Source organism: Triticum aestivum, chromosome 2A, assembly GCF_018294505.1.
Source record: "Triticum aestivum cultivar Chinese Spring chromosome 2A, IWGSC CS RefSeq v2.1, whole genome shotgun sequence".
In the NCBI taxonomy this organism is placed as follows: Eukaryota; Viridiplantae; Streptophyta; class Magnoliopsida; order Poales; family Poaceae; genus Triticum; species Triticum aestivum.
Window position 1 is genome coordinate 405,491,608 of NC_057797.1, and position 16,376 is coordinate 405,507,983.

The following is a 16,376-nucleotide window of genomic DNA, read 5'->3' on the forward strand; positions in this document are numbered from 1 at the left end:
TTGTTTGAGCCCTGATGTGCCTACTCATTCATTCTTGTTGTCATGCCTGCTACTTCTTAGAGTTGAGTTAGGTCTGATTCATCCGGGATGAATTGGAATGTGTGTACATGTCCTACTGTGTGTGACCTAAGTGTGTGATCACGATTTGGTAAAGGTAGCAGTGAGAGGCCATGTAGGAGTACATGGTGGGTTGTCTCATTGAAGCCATCCTCAGGAACTGAGTTCTGTGTTTGTGATCCATGAACAACTACTACCACGCGTTGGGCCCGAAACCAATGGACACTCTCGACTTATTATCTGCCCTTGTCCTCTGTCCAGGAGTTGCAAGTAGTTTCTGGTGTTTATAGTACGCTGGAGGCCGTGTGTAGCGCTGACCCGAGGGGTGGGCTGTGATGCGGTAGGCACATGGCCCAGTGTACCGAGTCGCCTGTTTGGTGTCTCGGAACCCCGCACACATCTTTCAGGGCCGTAAGTGGAAACCTCGGCCGGACTCCCTTCGAATGGAACCTGAATAGGCGATAAACCTAGACTAGGGACTTGTGTGGTTAGTCAGGTCATGGCCGACACCCTCGCTGGGCTTCTGCTTGAAGGTTGCCGAGTACATGTCGTGTAAACGGCGATAAGTGGTGGGAGCGTGTGTGAAGAAGTACACCCCTGCAGGGTTAACATCATCTATTCGAATAGCCATGTCCACGGTAAAGGACTTCTGGGTTGCGTGTACAGTTCATAGATAACTTGAAGTGGACACTCTAAAACTTGCAAAATAAGCGTGAGTGCTGTGGATGACCTTCTCGTAGGGAGACGGGAGCGGATCTATAGTGGTGTATTGATTGGTGAATATGTGGACTCCTGTGCGCCACCTCAAAAGAGTTACTTGCAGTCGTAGTTCAGGTTAGCCACTAAGTCAAAGCTGGCTTGCTGCAGTTAAACTCCACCACCCCTTTTTTGATACTGCTGCATATGTAGCTAGATTTGATGTAAGTCTTGCTGGGTACATTTGTACTCACGTTTGCTTAATTTATGTTTTGCAGAGAGACTTCAGTCTCACTAGTAGTTCCGCGTGGACTTCGACGTTTAGCTTGTTACCTCAACTACTGTAACATCCCAAAATTTTCCAAATTTTGGAATGTTAATAATAAGTTATAATTGAGTGAGTTGTTGTGACTTTAAAAAAAAATTGAGACTTGTTAAAAAAATCAAATTATATTTCTTTCATTTGGACTCCTATGAAATATTAAGAACCACTTTCAAACTTACGGAGTGAGAATAAAATGACTTTCTCAATTGTGGGGATGAGTATTCCATTTGGAGTTCTTTGAATTTTTGAGTTCATTCGAAATTAAATCTTATTTGGAGTTTCATGCCACTTAAATATTTCTAATAAAACTAATATAATTTATGAGGGGAGATAATATGAGTTCTCTAGAATTATATTTGGAAATGTTTAATATGGCTCAATTATTATTGTTTTCCTTGAGAATTTATAAAATATAACATTTATTGGGAAACTATAAAGCCCTTATTCAATAATAAGAGCATGATAACTATTTTATTTGTGGCTAAAACTATCTTTCGAAATGTTTAAATATTATTTAGGTTCATGTGAACATTTTTTTTTCATTTCCTGTTTAAACAAAATGTTTTACCCACTTAAATTAAACAAAATTTTTTTGTGAACATTTATTTTATATGCTGTTTTAGATAAATGTTTTGCACACTTAAAATAAGATTAATTGGTAATTCTATCCTAAGCCTAATTGGACCAAGCCCACTTCTATTCTTTTCCCTGGGCCAGTTTCCACTAAGGCCCATGTTAATTTTTTTCCTTAGCCCAACTCCTGGTAACATCTTCTTCCTCCTCTCGTCGTTTGTTCACGAACACGAACACCTACAGAGAGCCTACAGCCATGGACGCCTGTACCTCTTCTCCTCCTCTTCCTTGCCCCGAAACTTCTCTGAACGGAACCCTCTCGGCTCCCTCGACCCTTTGCCTTCCTCAGTGCGCCTGGGAAACTCCCATAGTGGCCATTACAAGGCAGAGGAACAGCCACCATTAAGCATCACCATCTGCTCGAATTCTGACCTCCCCCTCTCATATAAATAGTACCAATAGGTGAACCTCACAGTCCTCATCCCCTCCCAAGAAAACCCGTCTCTACCTCTCCCTCCTCTGCGAGAAATTGCTCGTCGGAGTTCAGCAGCTCCGGCAGCCGCTCCATGCCGCCACGGGACAAGGCCGAGCCCATGACCTTATCCAACAGACTCCCCTTGTCGAGCTCTTCGCTGTTCCCCTGCTACTTGACTTTGGGGACATTCTTCCTATTAGAATAAGTATATAGTAGATATACGTGTTATAACATAACCTGTATTTGTATGGTTCCCTCTTATAAATATATGATAGCCGTGCCCACCAAGGGCATCGAGCATTGTTCCAAATCCTAGTTTGTTTAACATGGTATCAGACGATGCATTCGATCCGCACCGTGCTTCCGCCTCCTCTGCCGCCGCCGCGTCAGCCTCCGCCGCCGTGCCGCCTCCGTCAACCCTCGCGATGGATTCGCCGTTCATGGCGTCCGCACCCCTCGTCTGGGCTCGCCCGGGTGCCTCGGGGTCGCACCCGCCTGCGCCCCGATCGCCCGTGCCCCGATCGTCAGCGATCCAATCCGGCCCCGATGCATCAGGCACTCCTGCATGGCCGGCCCGCGATGCGTCTGGAGTCCCTGCATGGCCGTCTAGCGATTCACATGGTGTAGCTGCATGGCCGCCTCGTGATCCATCTACTGCACTAGCGAATCCATCTGGCCCCAATGCGTCTGGCTTCTCTGCATGACCGTCTTGCGATTCCTCTGGCGCTCCTGCGCGACTGATCTACACCGGGAATCAGCCCCCTGCTGCGTCGCCCTACATCAGGACTCAAGCGCATGCTGCAACGCCGGCCTCCGGCCCCCTGGTGCTCCCGTTCAGGTCCCCTACGGCGGGTCGTATCTAGCACCGTACGTCGTGCCATTGCTGTCGCCGTACGTCGCGCCGGTGCCGTATGCTTCGTCCTCCGTGGTGCCCTACGAGGCGCCGTACGGCGCGCCCTACGCAGACTCTATGCCATATGTCGCGTCGCTGCAGCCCTACAACGTACCTCCAATGGCGTCCTACGGTCATCACCAACACTACCGTGCGCCTCCGTCGGCCGATGCGCAGATTCCGTATAGTGCTCCTCCGACGCTCGACTCGCAGCTCTCCGCACCGGTGGCTGAACCAGGACCGTTCCACTTCGCTCATCTGGTGACGGTGAAGCTCTCTGCTGATAACTACCTCCTGTGGAGCGCTCAGGTGTTGCCACTGATGCGTAGTCACTACCTTGAGGGGTATGTCGATGGTACGCTGCCGTGTCCCCCGGCCATGGTTCCGGTGCCCTCGGCCAATGGTGGCTCTGTCATGGTGACCAACCCTGCTCATCGTCGGTGGATCGCTTAGAATCAGGCTATTCTGGGTGCCATTCAGTCCTCGCGCACTCCTTCCGTGGCTGGCATGGTGGTCTTTGCCGCGGTGTCGAGGGATGCATGGGCCACCCTCAATTCCAGCTTCTCATCGCAGTCGCTGGCACGTTCTTCTGCCATTCGTAACCAGCTGGGTGAGGTCAAGAAAAATGATCTCTCCGTCACGGCCTTCTTCAACAAGGTCAAAAGTCTGGCCGATACACTATCATCTATTGGGAAGCCTCTTCGTGATGAGGAGTTTACTTCGTTCATTCTCAATGGGCTTGATGAGGACTATGATTCTCATGTTGAAAACATCAACGGACGTGACACCCCGATGCCGCCTCACAATATCTACACGTGCCTCCTCAACATCGAACAGCGGCTTGCTGCCCGTCGCTCCGTCAGCGTTTACACGGAGGGTCCCTCTGCGAACGCTACTCTCCGCGGAGGTGCCCGTGGTGCCAAGCAGAAGGCGCCACCGTCCACGGGCAACCAGCCCCGTCCTCCCGCTCCACCTCCTCTGACGGCTGGCCGCAAGCGGCTACACTGTGAGGCATGTGGGGGTGGGGTTGAGTGTCAGCTTTATGGCATTGAGGGGCACTTGGCGTCTCGCTGTCATCGTCGCTTCAAACGTGATTTCCTTGGCATTGGGAACAATAGGAAGGGTAACGAGAAGCAAGCTGCTCTCGCCACACAGGAGCCTGGGTTCACTCCTTCGTACTCGGTGGACCCTGCATGGTACATGGACACATGCGCCACAGACCATTTGACGAGCCAGCTTGACAAGCTGGCCACTCGCCAGGCCTACACCGGTCATGATCAGGTCTGCACTGCCAATGGATCAGGTATGCCCATCTCACATGTTGGTCATGCATCTGTTCTTTCACGTACCACTAAAACCTTGCGTCTTCTTGATGTCCTTCGTGTTCCTTCAGTCACACGTAGTTTACTCTCGGTTCCTAAGTTAACTCGTGACAACAATGTGTTTTTTGAGTTTCACCCTTTCCATTTTTTTGTTAAGGACCGGGACACGAGGGACGTTCTACTTAGTGGTCGAGCTCGCGACGGATTATATGCGCTTGATGTGCCACGACTCCATGCGCGAGTTCCTCTAGTTTTCAGTGGTTTTCGGGTGTCATCGTCGCAGTGGCATTCTCGCCTTGGTCATCCCACCACTCCCATTGTGCGCCATGTGCTTCATCGTCATAGTCTTCCTGTCGAGTCGAGTAATAAGGAGTTTCTAGTGTGTGATGCCTGTCAACAAGGCAAGAGTCATCAGTTGCCTTTTTCTGTATCGAGTCGTGTTGTCAAGGCTCCTCTAAACTTATGTTTTCAGATGTGTGGGGCTATGCCCAAACTTTTGTTAGTGGTCACAACTATTATGTCAATTGCATCGATGCTTTCAGTCGCTTTACTTGGATTTATCTTATTAAGTGCAAATCTGATGTGTTTCATGTCTTTATGCAATTTCAAGCGCATGTTGAGCGGTTGCTTAAGCACAAAATTATCAATGTTCAATCCGACTGGGGGGTGAATATCGTAATCTCAACACCTTCTTTCAGAAGCTTGGCATCTCACACCATGTGTCTTGTCCTCATACACATCAGCAGAACGGTGCAGCTGAGTGCAAGCACCGTCACATAGTTGAAACTGGTCTAACCCTTCTTGCACATGCCTCTGTTCGTTTTAGGTTCTGGAGCGATGCTTTTGTCACTACTTGTTTTTTGATACACAGGACTCCCACACGACTTCTTCGTATGAAGTCTCCTCCCGGGGTGTTGCTTCATGAAACTCCAGATTACTCCTTCCTCAAAGTGTTTTGTTGTGCGTGTTGGCCACATCTTCGTCCGTACAACAAGCATAAACTTGAGTATCGACCAAAAAAATGTGTGTTCCTTGGGTACAGTCCTCTCCACAAAGGTTACTAGTGTCTCCGCATTCCAACGAATCGTGTTTACATTTCCCGTGATGTTGTGTTTGATGAGACTGACTTACCTTTTTCCACGCTCACATCTTCCACTGATACTCCCGTCACCGAGTTGCACTCTTTTCCAGTTTTGCCTGATCAGTTTGTGGATGCTGCATATTCTCCTCTGTTGTTGCCTAACCATGGTGCAGGGACTGGGCGAGGTGCACGACTTGAGCTTCTTGAGGATGATAATGAGGCCTCACCTGCGCCAGCCGCCGCTACACCGGCTGCGCCTGCTGCTACGCCGGCTGTGCCTGCTGCTACGCCGGCTGCTCACGATGACGATCGCGTGTGCATGGGACATGCACGTGGATCCGATGAGGCACCCGCGTCGCCTGGGTCCGTAGCCTCGTTGTCACCTACGCCGGCCACGGCGCTGTCGCCTGGGTCGCCTGGGTCCTTGGCCTCGTTGTCGCCTGGGCTGGCTGACTCCGTGGTGATGTCGCCTGGGACGGTTGACCCCGCAGCGTTGCTCCCTGGGCTGGCTGCTCCCGCGGCACAGTCGCCTGAGCGGACGGCTTTGCCGATCTTTGCTTCGAGCGGCTCGTCTTCACCAACCACTCCAGGCACGTCTTCTTCTCCGCTGATGGACAGTGGCTCCTCTGTGGTGGCTGCTCCACCGCCACCTCCGCCTGTCGTCCTGCCTCCTCATACTCGCAGCAAGAGTGGCATCTTCCAACCGAAGAAGCAAACTAACGGCACTGTTGCATGGCTTGCAGCCTGTATGGTGCATACTGAGGCCGACCCTATGACTGAACCACGACATTTTCAGGCAGCACTTGGCATTCCACACTGGCGTGCTGCGATGGAGCAGGAGATTCATGCTCTTCAACGAAACAACACTTGGCGCCTGGTTCCACCTCCATCTGGTGTCAATGTCATTGACTCTAAATGGGTATTCAAGGTGAAGAAACATGCTGATGGTTCCATTGAGAGATACAAGGCACGTCTGGGTGCCAAGGGATTCAAGCAACGGTATGCTATTGATTATGTAGACACATTCAGTCCTGTTATTAAACCAACAATATTCGTGTTCTTCTCTCCTTGGCTGTTACTCGAGGATGGTTGCTTCGACAGCTTGACGTTCAGAATGCTTTTCTCCATGGAGTTCTGGAAGAAGAGGTTTATATGCGTCAGCCGCCCGGTTTTGTTGATCCTGCTCAGCCACATCATTTGTGTCGTCTTGTCAAAGCTCTTTATGGTCTGAAGCAGGCCCCTCGTGCGTCGCATGCACGTCTTGGCGCTGCTCTTCGTGCTCATGGGTTTGTGCCTTCTGCAGCGGACACGTCTTTGTTTATCCTTCAGCGACCGGAGGTGACTATGTACATTCTGGTCTATGTTGATGACATCATCGTTGTTAGCTCGTCTACTAATGCTACGGATCGGCTGGTGTCCTCTCTTGGTGCTGAGTTTGCTGTTAAGGATCTTGGGAGACTGCATTATTTTCTGGGTCTCGAGGTTCTTCATTCTGATGGTGGCTTGACTCTTACTCAGAAGAAGTACTCCCAGGATCTCCTCCATCGTGCAGGTATGTTGCAGTGCAAGCCTGCTACGACTCCCATGTCTGTCACGGACAAACTAATTGCTCTTGCTGGTGACTTGCTTCCTCCTAAGGATGCCACTGAGTATCGCAGCATTGTTGGTGGACTGCAATACTTGCTCATCACTCGACCAGACATATCGTTTGCAGTGAACCGTTTGTGCCAGTATCTTCATGCGCCGCGTGATTCTCACTGGTCCACTGTTAAGCGCATCTTGCGCTATGTTCGTCACACTGGTTCATATGATATTCATCTTCAGTCGGCGCCTTCTGGACTGATCTCCACATTTTCTGATGCCGACTGGGCTGGTAGTCCTGATGACAGGCGATCCACGGGGGGACATGCTGTGTTCTTTGGACCTAACTTGATCACCTCGCAAGCTCGCAAGCAAGCTACGGTGTCCCGGAGTAGTACTGAATCTGAGTACAAAGCGGTTGCTAATGCCACAGCTGAGATCATGTGGGTGCAGTTGTTGCTTTGGGAGTTGAAGGTCTCTCCAACTCAGCCGCCTGTCCTTTGGTACGATAACATCGGTGCTACATACCTTTCATCCAATCCAGTATTTCATGCCCGAACGAAGCACACCGAAGTTGACTATCACTTTGTGAGGGAACGTGTTGCTCAGAAGCTTCTTCAGATCAAGTTTGTTTCTTCTAAGGATCAACTTGCTGATATTTTCACTAAGCCCTTGCCCTTGCCTTCTTTTGAGGGATGTTGACGCAATCTTAACCTTCTGAGTGTTTCAGGACATAGTTAAGATTGAGGGAGGGTGTTAGACTAAGTATATAGTAGATATACGTGTTGTAACATAACCTGTATTTGTATGGTTCCCTCTTATAAATATATGACAGCCGTGCCCACCAAGGGCATCGAGCATTGTTCCAAACCCTAGTTTGTTTAACACTTCCCCAACTCCGGCGACAAGTCCGGCAAGCCTCCTCTGAAATTCCGTAAGTCATTTTTTCAGAAAAATATCTAAACTTCGGAAATTTGTATCTCCCAAACCATATGTCCGATTTCGACAAATAAGATATCCCCAGATTCGTTGGAACCTGTAGTTTTTTATGAAATTATAAAATTTCACTTTTTTGAGCAAACTAAAATTTAGTTTTGATTTAAATGGTAAATTGAATATTTTGCCATATCTTTTAATCTATAATTCATACCCAAAAGCTTATTATATAAGAATTGGCCATTAGAACCATACCTATCTGTTAGGACCCATAACTTATTTTTTAAACCATGTTTACTTCATGTTTTAGCCTCTACACCATAAAATCACTTTCCTTACTCATAATTTAACATCTTCGACCAATTAAATTTTATGCTTAGATAAATCTCTTAGATTGATCCCTACAAATCTCTGTGGTCATATGTTACTACCACACAAATTTGGAGTTAGTCAATTATTAGTTTCAATTCCCTAAACTCATAACTTTCAATTCTCATAGTCGACCACAAGTCTAATATTCTGAATGGTTTCTTTATGGAAATTTGGTTATCAAAACTTGTCTCTCAATCATTCTATATATTGACACCACGATCTTCCCTTGAACCAACTTGACCCACCCTAGAATAAAATCTATGACACATTCCCATCCAAAGAAACTTCTTATCTCAACCATAGCCACGACATGATAATTATCCTAAGAATGTGTTTGTATTGTTAATTTGAATCTTTATTTGGATCTTTATTTGAATTGTTGTGTGTTGAAGTATTTTCTTTCATCGTTAGATATATCGTAAAGTAAAGGAGTGACGATAACAAGTAGGGAATCAACTTCAAGACTCAGGCAAGTTGCAAATTGCTCATGCTTTGACCTATATTTTCATATTATGCATATCTCTTTAAATTTTAATACTATGCATATTTTATAGAAGTTTTGCAAAGTATTATTTGTTTTGCTAGAGCCATCATGACTAACTACCATGCTTGGTCGCGCTTGCACAAATGGGTGGGTTGAAAATCAAACAAGTTTTAAACGAATAAACTTGCCCTCTTTTGGGGCAATGTTTTGAGAAAGCTTTCGAAAACCAAAACTATATACTATTTTAATTCTACTCCCTGGGCGGAATGGTATTGACGGGAGAGTCTACAAGTGATTGCGCCCATCGGGGTCTTGCAGTGAATGCGCCCGATTGGGGTCTTGCACACAGGTTTTGGGTGGGGATTGCCGTCTAGGGGAATGAGATCTTCCAAGTACAGTTTGATGTAGCTTCCAGTATAGCCACATGCTACTATGGGCTCTGGCTTAGCTTAGTACTAACGGGAAACCCTTACCTCAGGACCGCCATCGGAGAGGGACTAACATTGCCTAAGTTGCGGGCGGCTTGGTCAGGTATAGGGGGCTGTTATGGAAAGGCTTCGTCGCAATCTCCTCCTAGTCGTACACCCAAGTGTGTAACGATAAAACGGGGTTGGTTGTGTCATGTGGGGAAAGTGTACGACCTCTGCAGAGGGTTTAACCTAATCGATTAGCCGTGCCCCCAGTTACGGGCAATTTTGAGCAACTGAAGACTTGGACTGAAGAAGAATCTCCCCTCTCTTTTCTAAAAATCTGTTTTAAGGGTTAAAGTTGAGGAATGAGCACAGTGAATGTGTTTCACTTCAACCTTATGTATGTTTTAAAACTATTTTGGAGAATGAGCACTGGTGCGTATATCCAAGTGTCTCACTCCTACCTTTTCTACTAAAAACCTATTTCTATTTCAAAAGAAGTTTAAAAAATTTATTATAGGAGAAAATTGGCTTTACGCAAATGAAACCTCCACAATGCTTACCCTGCATATATATTATGTTAAACTTTCCTTTGCAACTTGCGAGTACATTCCACGTACTCACCTGCACCTGTCATGTGCAGATCTTGACAGATTAAGAGATGGTATGGTTATGGTCTACACTCAACGAGCCCAGTGGCGTTGATGGAGCCTAACTTAGCGACTACGTATAATTCCGCTGTTTTATCTGCCAGCTTGAGCTGTTCCTAAGGTATGATATATGTATCTGGATCTACCATTGTAGTAGAGTGATGTATGTCTTACTGATATTTATTTTTGTTACTGTGTGTGCTAGCTATGATCCAGGGATAGCATAGAAGCACAGAGACTTGGATTTTACCAAATACGGGTCGTTACAACTACAATCTTGTACCTTGGGAGAGTCTTGTAGTTAGTCAGGCTTCTCAGCCTTTTTCATTTGTAGTTGTCTGTACCCAGACAAGATAAGATTCCGCTTGTGCTATTGCTTGTATGACTTGAATGCAGGGTCATGAGACCCATGTTTGTAATATTTGACTCTTCGGAGCCTTATGAATAAATACTTTGAGTCGTAGAGTTTTGTTGTCATGCCATGTTGGATGTACACATATCAAGCATATTGTGTGTATGATTGAAATGCTTGGTATGTGTGGGATCCGACAACCTAGTTGTCTATCCTTGGTAGCCTCTCTTATGGGGAAATGTAGTCTAGTGCTTCCACTGAGCCATGGTAGTTCACTATAGCCCGGTTTACCGGAGTCCTGCTAGCCCAGTAGTACTGCTCCGGAACACTTAGACTGGCCGACATGTGATCCACTTCGCTCCTGTGTCTGTCCCTTCGAGGAAATGTCAAGCAGTGACTTCCGGAGTCCTGCTAGCCTGCTACAGCCCGGGTTACCGGAGTCCTGTTAGCCCAGTCGCTACAGCCCGGATTCACGCGATGATGACCGACATGTTCGATGCTGGTTCATGTATGCCTGTCACCGTAAGTTAGTGCCACTTTGGGTTCACGACTAGTCATGTCGGCCCGGGTTCTCTGTCATATGGATGCTAGCAACACTATCATATACGTGAGCCAAATGGCACAAACAGTCCTAGGCCAGTTAAGGTGGCACCCGTGGGAATACCGTGCGTGAGGCCACAAAGTGATATGATGTGTTACATGCTAGATCGGTGTGACTTCGAATCGGGGTCCTGACATGCACATCACTATAAGCCTTGCAAGCAATGTGACTAATGAGTTAGTTACGGGATGATGCATTACGGAACGAGTAAAGAGACTTGCCGGCGATGAGATTGAACTAGGTATTGAGATACCGACGATCGAATCTTGGGCAAGTAACATACCGAGGACAAAGGGAACAACGTATGTTTTTGTGCGGTTTGATCGATGAAGATCTTCGTAGAATATGTAGGATCCAATATGAGCATCTAGGTTCCGCTATTGGTTATTGACTAGAAACGGGTCTCGGTCATGTCTACATAGTTCTCGAACCCGTAGGGTCTGCACGCTTAACGTTCGGTGATGATTGGTATTATGAGTTTCTGTGTTTTGATGTACCGAAGGTAGTTCGGAGTCCCGGATATGATGACGGACATAATGAGGAGTCTCAAAATGGTCGAGATGTAAAGATCGATATATTGGAAGCCTATGTTTGGACATCGGAAAGGTTCCGGATGAGTTCGGGCATTTACTGGAGTACCGGGAGGTTACCGGAACCCCCCGGGGATTATATGGGCCTTATTGGGCCTTAGTGGAATAGAGGAGAGGAAGGGAAAAGGTGGTGGGCGTGCCCCCCTAGCCCAATCCGAATTTGGTGGGGGCCGGCCCCCCTCTTTCCTTCCCCCTCTCCTCCCGTTCCTTCTCTCCTACTCCTACTACATGGAATGGTGGAATCCTACTCCCGGTCGGAGTAGGACTCCCCATGGCGCGCCATGGTAGAGGGCCGACCCTCCCCTCCTCCTCTCCTTAATATACGGGGGAGGGTGGCACCCCATAGACACACAAGTTGATCATTGATCTCTTAGCCGTGTGCGGCTCCCCCCTCCACCATAATCCACCTCGGTCATATCGTTGTAGTGCTTAGGCGAAGCCCTGCATCGGTAGCTTCATCATCACCATCATCACGCCGTCATGCTAACGAAGCTCTCCCTCGACCCTCAGCTAGATCGAGAGTTCGTGGGACGTCATCGAGCTGAACGTGTGCAGAACGCTCGGGCCGTGAACACGTACAACTACATCAACGGCGTTGTCATAATGCTTCCGCTTACGGTCTAAGAGGGTACGTAGACAACACTCTTCCCTCTCGTTTCTATGCAACACCATGATCTTGCGTGTGCGTAGGTAAATTTTTGAAATTACTACGTTCCCCAACAATGGAATCCGAGCCAGGTTTATGTGTAGATGTTATTTGCACGAGTAGAACACAAGTGAGTTGTGGGCGATAATAGTCATACTGCTTACCAGCATGTCATACTTTGATTCGGCGGTATTGTTAGATGAAGCGGCCCGGACCGACATTACGCGTACGCTTACGCGAGACTGGTTCTACCGATGTGCTTCGAGTGTGTCAGTTTCTCCAACTTTAGTTGAATCGAGTGTGGCTACGCCTGGTCCTTGTTGAAGGTTAAAACAACACATACTTAACGAAAAATCATTGTGGTTTTGATGCGTAGGTAAGAACGGTTCTTGCTCAGCCCGTAGCAGCCACGTAAAACTTGCAACAACAAAGTAGAGGACGTCTAATTTGTTTTTGCAGGGCATGTTGAGATGTGATATGGTCAAGATGTGATGCTATACTTTATTGTATGAGATGATCATGTTTTGTATCAGAGTTATCGGCAACTGGCAGAAGCCATATGGTTGTCGCTTTATGTATGAAATGCAATCGCCATGTAATTGCTTTACTTTATCACTAAGCGATAGCAATAGTCGTAGAAGCAATAGTTGGTGAGACGACAATGATGTTACGATGGAGATAAAGGTATCGTGCCAGCGACGATGGTGATCATGACAGTGCTTTCAAGATGGAGATCAAAGGCACAAGATGATGATGGCCATATCATATCACTTATATTGATTGCATGTGATGTTTATCCTTTATGCATCTTATTTTGCTTGCTTGATGGTAGCATTATAAGATGATCCCTCACTAAATTTCAAGGTACAAGTATTCTCCCTAAGTATGGACCGTTGCTACAGTTCGTCGTGCCGAGACACCACGTGATGATCGGGTGTGATAAGCTCTACATTCACATACAATGGGTGCAAGCCAGTTTTGCACACGCGGAATACTCGGGTTAAACTTGACGAGCCTAGCATATACAGATATGGCCTCGGAACACTGAGACCGAAAGGTTGAGCGTGAATCATATAGTAGATATGATCAACATAGTGATGTTCACCATTGAACTACTCCATCTCACGTGATGATCGGACATGGTTTAGTTGATATGGATCACGTGATCACTTAGATGATTAGAGGGATGTCTATCTAAGTGGGAGTTCTTAAGTAATTTGATTAATTGAACTTTAATTTATCATGAACTTAGTACCTGATAGTATTTTGCATGTCTATGTTGTTGTAGATCAATGGCCCGTGCTACTATTCCTTTGAATTTTAATGCATTCCTTGAGAAAGCTAAGTTGAAATATAATGGTAGCAATTACACGGACTGGGTCCGTAACTTGAGGATTATCCTCATTGCTGCACAGAAGAATTACGTCCTGGAAGCACCGCTGAGTGCGAAACCCGCTGCAGGAGCAACGCCAGACGTTATGAACGTTTGGTAGAGCAAAGCCGATGACTACTCGATAGAACCGGGACTTCAACGATGTTTTGAATGTCATGGAGCATATGAGATGTTCCAGGAGTTGAATTTAATATTTCAAGAAAATGCCAGGATTGAGAGATATGAAGTCTCCAATAAGTTCTACAGCTGCAATATGGAGGAGAATAGTTCTGTCAGTGAACATATACTCAAAATGTCTGGGTATAACAACCACTTGATTCAGCCGGGAGTTAATCTTCCTGATGATAGTGTCATTGACAGGATTCTTCAATCACTACCACCAAGCTACAAGAGCTTTGTGATGAACTATAATATGCAAGGGATGGAAAATACAATTCCCGAGGTCTTCGCGATGCTAAAGGCTGCGAAGGTAGAAATCAAGAAAGAGCATCAAGTGTTGATGGTCAACAAGACCACCAGTTTCAAGAAGGGTAAAGGGAAGAAAGGGAAATTCAAGAAGAATAGCAAACAAGTTGTTGTTCAAGAGAAGCCCAAATCTGGACCTAAGCCTGAGACCGATTGCTTCTACTGCAAAGGGACTGGTCACTGGAAGCGGAACTGCCCCAAGTATTTGGCGGATAAGAAGGATGGCAAAGTGAAAGGTATATTTGATACACATGTTATTGATGTGTACCTTACTAATGCTCACAGTAGCGCCTGGGTATTTGATACTGGTTCTATTGCTAACATTTGCTACTCGAAACAGGAGCTACGGATCAAGCGAAGATTGGCTAAGGACGAGGTGATGATGCGTGTGGGAAATGGTTCCAAAGTTGATGTGATCGCAGTCGGCATGCTACCTCTATCTACCTTCTACTAGTGCAGAACCGGGCATTAGCACCGGTTCGTAAGGCCTTGTAGTGCCGGTTACATAACCGGCACTAAATTGTGGTCACTAAAGGCCCCTCCCCTTTAGTACCGGTTCAGCATGAACCGGTGCTAAAGGGCAACCACGTGGCACGAGCCAGCTCCGGGGGCCTGGAGCCCTTTAGTACCGGTTGGTAAGACCAACCGGTTCTATTTGGTTTGGGGGGTTTTTAGTTTTATGATTTCTTTTTCATTTAATTTTGTGTTTCCATTTTAATTCTTTTTCATTTGCTGGCATTTTACGATACTACACATTGTACACGTTATGCATATATATATATATGTATGTATATATATATATGTATATATATATATATATATATATAGAATTTCTAGTAGAACCAATCATGCATATATATATCATCAATGTCTCACAAACCACCATATTAATTAATTCACACATACACACATGTATAGCTATATACAATTTCTCCTACATATGAATGTTGCCTTCGGAGCCAGTGGCATTAGCCTAATTGGTGCCTTTGGAGCACGATGACAATTGGAAGTGGTTTTCATGGGGGCGGTAGCGGGTAATAGAATTCTCCATTCGGATTTATGACCTGGTCGAGCAAAAATCCCGCTATTTCCTCTTGAAGTGCTTCTACGCGCTCCCTTTCTATGAGCTTCTCCCGCACCTCTTTGAACTGTTAAGAAGGAGATCAATATGCATGTGTATTAGTTGTGTGACTAGATATCAATAATGGTGTAAAAATTGTCAATAGTGTTCTGACAAGCGTACCCATTGCTGTCTTTGAGATCTGCTCCTTTCGGACGCCATCATGCGAATGTTCTCGCAAACGCAGAATGCACACAAATCAGTCCCCTGCGCCTGCTTCAGGGCCTTTACGAGAATGGAATTTGATCAGATAATAATTAATCAAGCATGATAATTAAAGAGATGGCAGCTAGCTAGCTAGCTAGTACTACTTAATTACTTACCTTGGGTCGAATCCATTTAAGCTTTTGTTTCCATTCACCTTCCGTGACGCTGATGAATCTTTCCCAAGCCCTGCCCGCCGACAAAAAAAATGAATAAAGGGGTTATTAAATAGTTCATATCATGAAATGACGAACTAAATAGGCCGAGATATATAGTTAATAATGATTGAAATTACCTGTTGACTATCCCATACAAGATGTTATAGTCAGTTTTTTCTGAGACTAGTGAGTCCAATACTTCAACTGTTCCGGCGTCAACTTTAATGATACACAAGACCCAGTGAAATCTGCATGCACACACGTTTACATGTCTTAATTAAGCGGGCATATGTAAGAAAAAACATGTAGCTAGCTAGTAGGCAAAAACAGAGAATTTGTAGTACAAGACAGTGTGACTCACTGGAAGTTGTAAGGAAGTAGTATATCTTCATTGTATTTGAGGCGCTTCAAGAACTCTAGCATGCTGTCCTCTACTTCCTTTGCACAACGTTTATTTATCTTCCATGTGTATTCATTAACGGTGTTTGGGTCAATGAACCCAATGCCAAAGCGTCCACTTTTTCTCATTTCATATATCTTCATCCTGCATAATACCACAGAAAAGAATATAGTGAGGATAATTACAGGTAATGATTGATCAAAAGGATCACTACAGCTAGCTTGAGACTTAAATTATAGAAAGAAATCACTTACAGACAATAGCAACTGACGATAGATTTGTCGAGTGCGTCTTGATTGTATAACTGAAACAGTTCTAAATACTCAACGGACACAGCTTTCTCATGGTAGTAATGGTCCTGCTTGACATTCACCATGAGGGACAATCGCTCTGAAATCTTGGTAATGTTCATGTACCATTGATGCAATTCATACATTCTCGTTGGGAGGTTCTTGACCTTGTCTGGCGCGACCAAAGGTTGGCCCCGGACGTATTTCTGTTTTCCTTCATCCTCTCTAAGCAAAGGCATGGGCTCGATCTCGAGGAGTTGTCCAACAGTGATGTTGAGAACTTCAGCCTGCATTATATGCTCC